The sequence below is a fragment of the Eubalaena glacialis genome, chromosome 1 (genome assembly GCF_028564815.1).
Source record: "Eubalaena glacialis isolate mEubGla1 chromosome 1, mEubGla1.1.hap2.+ XY, whole genome shotgun sequence".
In the NCBI taxonomy this organism is placed as follows: Eukaryota; Metazoa; Chordata; class Mammalia; order Artiodactyla; family Balaenidae; genus Eubalaena; species Eubalaena glacialis.
This window is the reverse complement of record NC_083716.1, coordinates 178983078-178994802: the sequence shown is the minus strand read 5'-3', so window position 1 is coordinate 178994802 and position 11725 is coordinate 178983078. Positions and strand designations below refer to the sequence as shown.

The following is an 11725-nucleotide window of genomic DNA, read 5'->3' as shown; positions in this document are numbered from 1 at the left end:
TGTTTAAATGGCTTTTCTCTACTAGTCTAAAGGTGGAGCTCATTTACCACGGAAGCCTTATCAAAAAGTCTATTTCGTAACAACCTCATAGATACTGTACCTAACAAAACATGATTTGTATTAGCTCTGTATGAAAGTATTTGTGGCTTAGGATTTTTTATACATATATCTTTTTATAACTTTCCCGGAACTGAGCACATTATCTGATACTGTTGTAAATTTTTTTTCTGTCAGTGCTTTGGTTCAGGATTGGCAATAAACTATTTCTACAGGAGGTCTGAAAGTGGAAAGAATGGTTTGATTTGATAAAATGAGTTGCTAGTCATCCAGGCTTTTTACTTCTGTACATATTTTGCAAAAATTTTGCCTCTTGCTATTATTATTTGCTTTGTAAAAATTACTGACGTTTAATAAACATTTATAAACTAAAAAAAAATCTGCATCGATTCTAGACAAAGAAATTAATAGATTAAGACAAAAGATATAGGCAGAACATGCTAGTCATGGAGATCAAGAGGAAATAATGAGGCAGTACTAAGAAGCAAGAGAAAGGTATCTTGATCTGGATAATAAAGTAAGGACTTTCGAAAGGTTTATTAAATTACTGGAAGAAATAAGAACCCATAGATATGAAACATATCAACAGTTTAGAAGGTCTTTGACTTTACAATGCAAATTGTACTTTGACAACTTATTATCTCAGCCAGCCTATTTGTGGAAAAATGAATTTTGACCACAAGAATGAAACTGTTACTATATCAGTTCAGCCTGGAGAGGGAAACAAAGCTCCTTTCAATAACATGAGGGCCTTCTCCAGAGGCGAATGTTGTTGTTGGTGGTGGTGTTTTGTTTTTTCCATGGCTTGCTTCATTCTTTCCCTGTGGTCCACTGCTGAATCTCCTTTCAGATGCCTGGATGAGTTTGATGTCTACATGATACGGTTAACCAAAGAAGTGCAATGAACATGAGACTCAAGACAGCAGACTCCCAATGTTTCAGTCAATTTATCTTGCTTACCCCTCAAAGCAAGAGCTCACTTCTGTCAAGTGAACCGATCAGAATTCTTTGAATGTCTGATCCTGGAAGAGGACAAATCACATTGCCTTTTTAACCTGTGACTCAATAGCAAGAAGACCAAAGTTGATTTGTAACTTAAATGCCATGTCCTCATGTTGAAAGATTTGCAAAGGGAAAAAAATTCAGGATTATTTGATGAAATAAAATGAAACCAAAGATATTCTAAAAAAAAAAAAAAAAGCTCCTTTATACATCTGACCACAATAAATTATGTAAATAAGCCTAGAAAACCAACTACAATCAGCAATTTAAAATTATTTTTACTTTACTTTGAGAAAATCAATTTCATAGTACTGGTTTTAAATCTTTTTGGTTTTTTAAACTGTCTACTTTTATAGATTTTTTTTCAGAAGTAAAATTTTGTACATACTTACATATCTGTTTAGTTTGGGTTCATTTCTATAATATTTTGTAAGAATTAAAAGTTTGAGCACCTGGGGGGAAAAAAGAAAGAAAAATAGCAGAAATAAAACCGAAAGAAAGTGGAAGAAAGGAAAAAATAAAGATAAAAGTAGAAATTCATGCAATAAAAACATACATACGATGAAGAAAATCAACACAGCTAAAAGATAGTTCTTTGAAAAAAGCTAACGAACATAATAAACTTCTTATGAGACTGATCAGGAAAAAAGAAAATATCTTACCTTACCACAGCCTGGATCAGCTGTGAACTGAACTTTCTGGCGTTTTACATGTGCTTACCATTATTACAAATCCTTTAGATATTAAAAGATCACAAAAGGATATTATAAACAAACTTTATAATTTTGAAAAATTAGATGAAAAAGATTTCTAGCAAGACCCAATTCTCCAAAATTGACACAAGAAAGAGAATACCAGATAATCCAGTAACTCTTAATTAAATTGAATCTGTAATTTAAAGCCTTCTCAATGAAAGGAAGGGTTTGCTTCTATTATTAGTATTTTGTCTTTGTCATTGGTTACCTTTTTCTTCTTTACAGGTCTAATAATCTTTTATTATATGACAGACTTTGTGTGTAAAAGAAGAAGGCTCCAGCTGATATCTTCCATTAGTGAAGGGTCCCCCTTTCCTCAGTTAGACAGATAGATTGAAGGACAGATCACCTCAATCCAATCAGTGATTGAGTTGGGTCAGGGCTTTTAATTGAGAGTTTATAAAGTCTCTGATTCTTCAGCCCTGTAGTTCTGTCCTTCAGAGGTTTGAGCTTAGCTCCTTGCATACAACCCCATTGTTATGGGCTAAATTGTGTCCCCCATCCCCTCTCACCTCCAAATTCACATGTTGAAGTCCTAACCCCCAGTAATCAGCATGTAACTGTATTTGGAGATAGGGTCTTTAAAGAGGTAATTCAGTTAAAATGAGTTCATTAGGGGGGGCCCTAATCCAATATGATGGATGTCCTTATAAGAAGAGGAATTAAGACACAGACACATATATAGAAGGAAGACCATGTGAAGACACAGGGAGACCACCATATCCCAAAAGCCAAGGAAATAGGCCTCAGAAAAAACCAACACTGCTGACACTTTGATCTTGGACATATAGCGTCAGGAGTTGTGAGAAAATAAACTTTTCTAGGCTACCCAGTCTGTGGTACTCTGTTATGGCAGCCCTAGCAAGCTTATACACCCATGTACGTATACATGAGGGAGAGACTAGTTGTGAATTTGTGAAAGCCTCCTTTCCCTAGTAGGATTTTTTCCCCCAAGCACCACAAGACAATGGGAGATCACAATCTGCCTTTCTGGCCAGCACCCAGCCTCACATCACCCTCAGGAAATGTCTCATGGGGAAAACCAGCCTTGCATTTGGGCTCTTCCAGTTTCTAATAGGTCACACCAGCTCTGTGTGATTGTCAAAAATTCTGCTGGCTTCTTTTTCTTCTAGTACAGTCTCCCTGTTTAAGTCAAGCCCACCAGGGAAGAAAACAATCATTAGCTCACCTAGGATGGGTTCTTACTGTTCTGGAATTTTAGTTCACCCATTCCTCTTTGTTCCACGACTCTCTGATATCTTTACAAATATAAATTTGCAATTTATCCATGTTATTTTCTAGTTGTTGCAACAAAACATTGGAATACTGCAAATTAATATATCCTACCGAGAAGTTAAGGTTTTCATTAAACAAACAAATTGAATCCAGCAAAATATAAAAGGATACATCACAACCAAGTTGAGTTTATTTCAGGAATATGACTGTTTCAACATACAAAAATTAATCAGTGCAATTCACCATATTAACAGAAGAAATGAGGAAAAATCATGATTATCTTAATGATGTAAGCATTGATAAAATTCTACATGTAGTCATGAAAAAAAAACTCTTAGCAAACTATAGATAGAAGGAAACATCTTTAAATTGTTATAGGGTATCTACGGAAAACAAAACTACAGGAAACATAGTACTTAATGGTGAAATGTTAAAATTGTTCACTCTGAAATCAGGAACACACTGGCGATCCTAGCCAATACAATAAGGCAAGAAAAATAGATAACAGTGTTAAAGACAAAGGAAATAAAATTGAATTCTTGGGACTTCCCTGGTGGCGCAGTGGTTAAAAATCTGCGTGCCAACACAGGGGACACAGGTTCGAGCCCTGGTCCAGGAAGATACCACATGCCATGGAGCAACTAAGCCCGTGCGCCACAACTACTGAGCCTGCACTCTAGAGCCTGCCTGCTGCAAACTACAGAGTCCACGCGCCTAGAGCCCATGCTCTGCAACAAGAGAAGCCACCGCGATGAGAAGCCTGCGCACCGCAACAAAGAGCAGCCCCTGCTCGACGCAACTAGAGAAAGCCCGCGTGCAGCAACGAAGACCCAATGTAGCCAAAATATAAATACATAAATTTTTTAAAAAAAGAAAAAAGCAGACAATTATGTTAAAAAAATTGAATTCTTTGCATTCTTAGAAAATAAAATCCAGATATTAGAATTATTAGATGAGTTTAACAAGTTTACAGGATACAGATTAGTATGCAAAAATCAATGGAACTTCCCTTGTTGAGCATCAAACCATTAAAAAACAAAATTTAAAAAGATACCATTTACAATAGCATCAAAACATACCAAACAGCTAGTAATAAATCTAAAGAAAGATGTGCAATACCTCTATACAGAAAACCTAAAAACATTTCTAGAGAAATTGAAAATGATGTAAATAAATGGAGGGATATACTATGTCAATGTATTAGAGGACTCAAAATAGTAAAGATGTCATTCCTCTCTGGGTTTATCTATAGAGTCAATGTAATCCCAATCAAAATTGCAGTGAGTTAATTTTTGTGGAATTGACAGGTGGATTCTTTTATTTATTTATTTATTTTTGGCTGCGTTGGGTCTTCGTTGCTGTGCACGGGCTTTCTCTAGTTGCGGCAAGCAGGGGCTACTCTTCGTTGCGGTTTGTGGGCTTCTCACTGCAGTGGCTTATCATTGCAAAGCACGGGCTCTAGGCGCACGGGCTTCAGTAGTTGTGGCACATGGGCTCAGTAGTTGTGGCTCGCCGCCTCTAAAGCGCAGGCTCAGTAGTTGAGGTGCACGGGTTTAGTTGCTCCACAGCATGTGGGATCTTCCCGGACTGGGGATTGAACCCGTGCCCCCTGCATTGGCAGGCAGATTCTTAACCATGGCGCCGCCAGGGAAGTCCCTGACAGGTAGATTCTAAAGTGGAAGAGTAAAGAGTATGTCAAGGGTCAAGAATAACCATGACACTCCTGAGAAAGAAAAATATGTGAGGACATACTCTACTAAATATTAAGATATAAATCTACAGTAATTAATACAGTATGATATTGGTGAAAATATTGACAAATAGACCAGTGGAATGGAGTAGAGTCCTTATATAGACACCTGATTTATGACAAAGGTGTCATTACAAAAGTGGTGCTGGATTAATTAGATTTTTCTATGAAAAGGGAAAGAAAAGAGACACCCTGCCATCTCACCCTATAAGCAAAAATCAATTCCATGTGGATTTTAGCTCCAAACGTAAAAGATAACGATTAGAGACAGCCCAGACACAGACTCAGAAAGTGCATGAGAGATTGATTTACTTCTCACTTTTGAACATGTTTAAATTCATACCTGCAATGGAACAGTGAGGTGCCCTGTTACAAAATATCTGAGTGACACTGAGATATAGAGGCTGACAGTAACTGGTTCTTTGAAGAGATCTAGACCCCTTTCTTGAAATACAGACTCAGATTTAGGAGAGACACCATCAGAAACTACTTCAAACTAAGTTCCTTCCCTTGTGATAAGGACCTTGAAGCCAAGGAGCTTCAGTGAGCTGGGATTCCCAGGTTTCCTGTCCTCAGTCATATACTGACACAGACCAATCCCAAACAGGGCATTTCCAGCTTCTTCCAACACCTTGGATCCTACTTCACTAAGGACATTCCCTACTCCTCATAGTGTTTCGTGAGTCTGTACTATTTTGCTGCTAAAAAAGGAACTCGGCAAATTCCCCTCCCTCCTGATTAATCTGTTGATTTTCCTTGGAACACCAATATATTTTTCAAAACTTCAAAGATGAGTAAATGTTCTAGGTATTAACTCTAGTACTATACCCCAAATGATATTGTTTATTAGAATGACTGTCAGTGACTATGCACTTTTGAACTCACCTAAATATAGCATTTTCCATCATTAGAATTTTAGATTAACATCAGCAGACACAAAGTCTTATTTCATGAATCTGTATGCAATTTTAGTATTCATTGACACGGACATTTTATTATTACCTGCACTTCCTTGCCTAACATACGTTTCTTCTAGCAGGTATCAATAGCTGTTAAAATGCATCTTGTTTTATTCCTATGTCATTAAAAGCACAATTAACAATGCTGTTCTTTGAGGATAGAGCACCTAATGAGTTCAATGATCAAACTCATGAGATAGCCACAGAAACTGCTGTGTCTCAATGTTTTAGTCCTTATTAGCAGTCACGTCCCTGCGATGACTCAAACGCATTCTTAGATACTTCTGTGTAGTCTACTAAGTTTAAAATGGGTAACAGGGGGACTTCCCTGGTAGCGCAGTGGTTAAGAATCCGCCTGCCAATGCAGGGGACACGGGTTCGAGCCCTGGCTGGGGAAGATCCCACATGCCGCGGAGCAACTAAGCCTGCATGCCACAACTACTGAGCCTGCGCTCTAGAGCCCGCGAGCCACAAATACTGAAGTCCATGTGCCTAGAGTCCGTGCTCCTCAACAAGAGAAGCCACTACAATGAAAAGTCCGTGCACCACAGCAAAGAGTAGCCCTTGCTCACCGCCAACTAGAGAAAGCCTGCACACAGCAACAAAGACCCAATGCAGCCAAAAATAAATTAATTAAAATAAATAAATAAATAAAATGGGTAACAGATATTTATCATAATACATTATCAAAATTCTAAGATAGATTCTGAGACAGAAAAAGTTAATAATTGCTCAGAAAGTCATACAAGCTTATATCACAGACACTATTTTGTTGTCACCTATTAGAGTCAATATTTATAAAACAACAGGTGTTAATCTCACTGATCATAGAATGTGTATTCACTCACTGTAGGAGCATGTGAAAACCACAACCACCTCAACTTTGGGGAAGTAAAAATATTTAAGATAACCCACCAGTGGGCCTGAACTGATATGTTGGCAGTACCTCGTTTCCCCCGCACTTCCTTTTAGGAGTGGATGAAATCTTATTCCTCTAGCTCTAAGTGAGGCCAGTGGCTGGGGCCTGTTTCTCTCACCAACTCCTACTGGGAATGGACTCCCAGCAACATCCCTCCTAGCCCTCATGTTCACCCCTCCCAGGGCAGTCCCCCGCCTCGAGTTTGTGAATAAACTTAGAATGAAACTGCCATTTGTTTTCCAGGTAATAGATGGAGGAATAAAAAAGTAAGTAGTGTTGGGGCTTCCCTGGTGGCGCAGTGGTTGAGAATCTGCCTGCCAGTGCAAGGGACATGGGTTCGAGCCCTGGTCTGGGAAGATCCCACATGCCGCGGAGCAACTGAGCCCGTGAGCCACAACTACTGAGCCTGCGCATCTGGAGCCTGTGCTCCGCAACAAGAGAGGCCGCGATAGTGAGAGGCCCGCGCACCGCAATGAAGAGTGGCCCCCGCTCGCCACAACTAGAGAAAGCCCTCGCACAGAAACGAAGACCCAACACAGCTTAAAAATAAATTAAAAAAAAAAAAAAATTTTAAAAAAACAAAACAAAAAAACCCCCAAAAAACTAGAGTATCATTTAAAAAAAAAAAAAGTAAGTAGTGTTAACATTAAATTCCATTCATCCCAAGATTATAGATTTAAACAGTCAACTTAAATGATGAAAAACTCTTGGAAAAAAAATAGGAGTAAATTTTCATGACCTTAGATTAGGCAATTGTTTCTTATGACATCAAGAGCAAAAGCAACAAAAGAAAAAACAGATAAATTGGACTTCTTCAAAATTAAAAACTTTTATGCTTCAAAGGACACCATCAAGAAAGAGAAAAAACCACCTACAGAATGAGAGAAAATATTTGCAAGTCACACATCTGATAAAGGACTTATATCCAGAATATATAAAGAACTCTTACAACTCAACTATAAAAAGATAATCCCATTAAAATGGGTAAAGGATTTGAGTAGATATGTCTCCAAAGAAGATATAAATGGCCAATAAGCACATGAAAAGATGCTCAACATCATTAGTCATTAGGGAAATAAAAATCAAAGCCACAATGAAACACCACTTTACACTCACTAGTATTGCTATAATAAAAAATGGAAAATAACAATTGTTGGCAAGGAGGTGGAGGAATTGGACCTCTTGCATACTGCTGTTGAGAATGTAAAATGGTTCAGCTGCTGTGGAAAATAATTTGGCAGTTCCTCAAAAAGTTAAACATAGAGCTACCATATGACCCAGTAATTCTACTCCTAGGTATGTATCAGGAGAATTGAAAACATGTAGCTGTAAAAAAAGTGTACATAAATGTGTATAGCAGCATTACTGAAAATAGCTAAAAATTGGAATCAACTCATCCATCAACAGATGAAATGATAAACAAAATATATTACATTTATACAGTGAAATGTTATTTGGCCAAAAACAGGGATGGAGTACTGATACATGATACAACATGGATGAAATTTTGAAAACATTACACTGAGTGAAAGAAGTCATATACAAAAGGCCACATTTTGCATGATTTCATTTATATAAAATGTCCAGAATAGGCAAATACACAGCGACAGAAAGTAGAGTAGCAGTTGCCAGGGACTGGGGGAAAGGAAGAATGGGAATCACTGCAAATGTGTACAGGGTTTCTCTTTGGGGTGATGAAAATGTTCTAGAATTACATAGTGATGATGGTTGCACAACTTTGTAAATATACTAAAAATCACTGAATTGTACACTTTCAAAGAGTGAATTTTATGGTATGTGAATTATAGCACAATAAAGCTGTTATTAAAGATCAATACCTTACTGTACAGCACAGGGAACTATATTCAATATCTTATAATAACTTATAATGGAAAAGGATCTGAAAAATAATATATATATTTGTAACTGAACCACTTTGCTATATACCTGAAACTAACACGTTAATCAACTATACTTCAATTTAAAAAAAATCAGTATCTCCCAACTATTAAAATCAAAGAACTATCCAAAAAATCAATAAGGCTTAATCTTTTAGAAAGAATAAACAAGTTCTATTATCTGACATTATTGAGGAAGGCTGGTCAGTTAACTTAAAAAGTTAATTAAAAAGGAAATCATTGTATAAAGATATATACAACTTGTAAACATTTTATTCCAACTTAAAATATAAAAGGGTACATTCACTTAACTATCTTAGATATAAGGCCAAGAAGTTTTCTTTAGGTTTGATTTTGCTGATTGGTGTTCTCTGCCATCTTTCTGGCATAAACCACACTCACTGGATATCATTTCCAGAACTGGTATTTTTAAAGCAGACCAGAACCCAGAGATACAAGTGAAGAAATCTGAGTCCAGAATCCTTCCATTTTTTTCAGTTCCCCCTTTTATCAGACACCTTGTACAAAATCAAATTCTCTTGGCCTCACCCCTCTTTTTTTTTTTTTTTTTTTAATTTTTATTTATTTATTTATTTACTTATGGCTGTGTTGGGTCTTCGTTTCTGTGTGAGGGCTTTCTCCAGTTGCGGCAAGCGGGGGCCATTCTTCATCGCGGTGAGCGGGCCTCTCACTATCGCAGCCTATCTTGTTGCGGAGCACAGGCTCCAGACGCGCAGGCTCAGTAATTGTGGCTCACGGGCCCAGTTGCTCCGCGGCATGTGGGATCCTCCCAGACCAGGGCTCGAACCCGTGTCCCCTGCATTGGCAGGCAGACTCTCAACCACTGTGCCACCAGGGAAGCCCCCCTCACCCCTCTCTTGTTCCAGCCACTGCTACCAACACCATTCTGTGTGGACTCTGCAAACTTCATGCTGGCACAACCTGCCTAACGACCTCACTCTTCACGTTTCTCTGAGTTCCCCTTGCTTTCTGTCCATTGATGTCAAGGTGAACTCAGCCTTGTGCAGTCTGGAAATTCAGGGGAATGATGTTCTGGGGGTGAGCTTTGAAGAGTGGCAGATGATAAGAACTGGGGGATAGATTATTCTCCATTTTTCCCCATCTTGTCCCTCACATACTGCCCAGGGGCAGTTCATGTGCCTTCTCAGAGGTTGATCCATGAGATTAAGCATTTAGTTGCACTTAGCCAGCTTGATAGTGGATTTCCTTCTGTATCTGCTTCATTCCTCCTGCTCTTCATTCCTGCAGGGATTTCACTCCTTATCACAGAAGTAGCACATACATACGCTTTGCTTCAGGCTCTGTTTTTGAGGGAACCCAAGGCTAAGACATCTCTCAATCTTTCACAGATACTTTGTCCACTCCTTATTTGACAGAAATTTTTAATGACCTGATTATAGCAAGTCTTTCAAAGCATTTAACTTTTTAATAGTAAAAGCAAACTTTTCTTTTTAATACTCATATTTCATGGATTAATGTAATAAATTATATAATGACAGTAAAACATGTAACTGGCAAAAGAGGTTCTTTAGAAACACTGTTGGCCCTTGGTATGCTGAAAGCAGTCATGAGTTTGCAGATTTTTTTTGGTCTTTGTCCACAGCAATTTACATTAAAAAAAAATAGAAATATAGTTGATTTACAATATTGTGTTAGTTTCAGGTATACGGCAACATGAGTCAGTTATATATATCTTTTTCAGATTACTTTCTATTATAGGTTATTACAAGATTTTTTTTTAATTTTATTTTTTTGGCTGTGTTGGGTCTTCGTTGCTGCATGCAGGCTTTCTCTAGTTGCGGCGAGCGGGGGCTACTCTTCGTTGTGGTGCACGGGCTTCTCATTGCAGTGGCTTCTCTTGTTGCGGAGAACAGCTCTAGGCACGCGGGCTTCAGTAGTTGTGGCACGCGGGCCCTAGAGTGCAGGCTTAGTAATTGTGGAGCACAGGCCCAGTTGCTCTGCGTCATGTGGGATCTTCCCAGGCCAGGGATCGAACCCGTGTCCCCTGCACTGGCAGGCGGATTCCTAACCACTGCACCACCAAGTAAGTCCTATTACAAGATTTTGAATATAGTTCCCTGTGTTATACAATAAATCCTTGTTGTTTACTTTATTTACAGTAGTTTGTATCTGTTAATCCCATACTCCTAATTCCTCCCCCCATTTCCCCTTTGATAACCATAAGTTTGTTTGTGAGTCTGTTTTGTACATAGATTCATTTGTATTATTTTTTAGATTCCACATATTAGTGTTATCGCATAATACTTGTCTCTGTCGGACTTACTTCACTTAGTATGATATGTTCTAGGTCCATCCATGCTGCTACAAAAGGCAATATTTCATTCTTTCTTCATAGCTGAGTAATATTCCATTGTATATATACTACATTTTCTTAAACCAATTGTCTGTTGATGGGCACTTAGGTTGCTTCCTTGTCTCGGTTATTGTGAATAGTGCTGCTATGAACACTGGGATGCATGTATCTTCTTGAATTAAGAAGATTAAATTAATTTTGTCTTTTCCGGATATACGCCCAGGCTGCCCCAATTTACATTCTCACCAACAGTGTAGGAGCGTTCACTTTTCATCACACCCTCTCCAGCATTTATTACTTGTAGACTTTTTGATGATAGCCATTCTGACTGGTGTGAGGTGATACCTCATTGTGGTTTTGATTTGCATTTCTCTAAAATTAGCAATGTTGAGCGTCTTTTCATGTGCCTATTGGCCATCTGGATGTCTTTGGAGAAATGTCAGTTTAGGTCTTTTGGCCGTGTTTTTTTTTTTTTTTAATTGAGTTGTATGAGCTGTTTATGTATTTTGGAAATTAACACCTTGTCAGTTGTATTGTTTGCAAATATTTTCTCCATTCCGTAGGTTGTCTTTTCATTTTGTTGATGGTTTCCTTTGCTATGCAAAAACTTTTAAGTTTGATTAGGTCCCATTTATTTTTGCTTTTATTTCTATTGCCTTGGGAGACTGATCTAAGATAATATTGCTACGATTTATGTCCCAGAATGTTTTGCCTATGTTCTTTTCTAGGAGTTTTATGGTGTCATGTCTTGTATTTAGGTCTTAAAACCATTTTGAGTTTATTTTTGTATATGGTGTGAGGGAGTTTTCTAATT

General features: G+C 37.9%; 1 protein-coding gene across 1 annotated transcript in view; it reads right to left on the bottom strand.

Moving 5' to 3' along the window:
• DCAF17 (DDB1 and CUL4 associated factor 17) overlaps positions 1 to 11725 on the bottom strand; it is a 60043-nt gene that overhangs the window by 2986 nt on the left and 45332 nt on the right. The gene's annotated exons all lie outside the window — the stretch shown is intronic.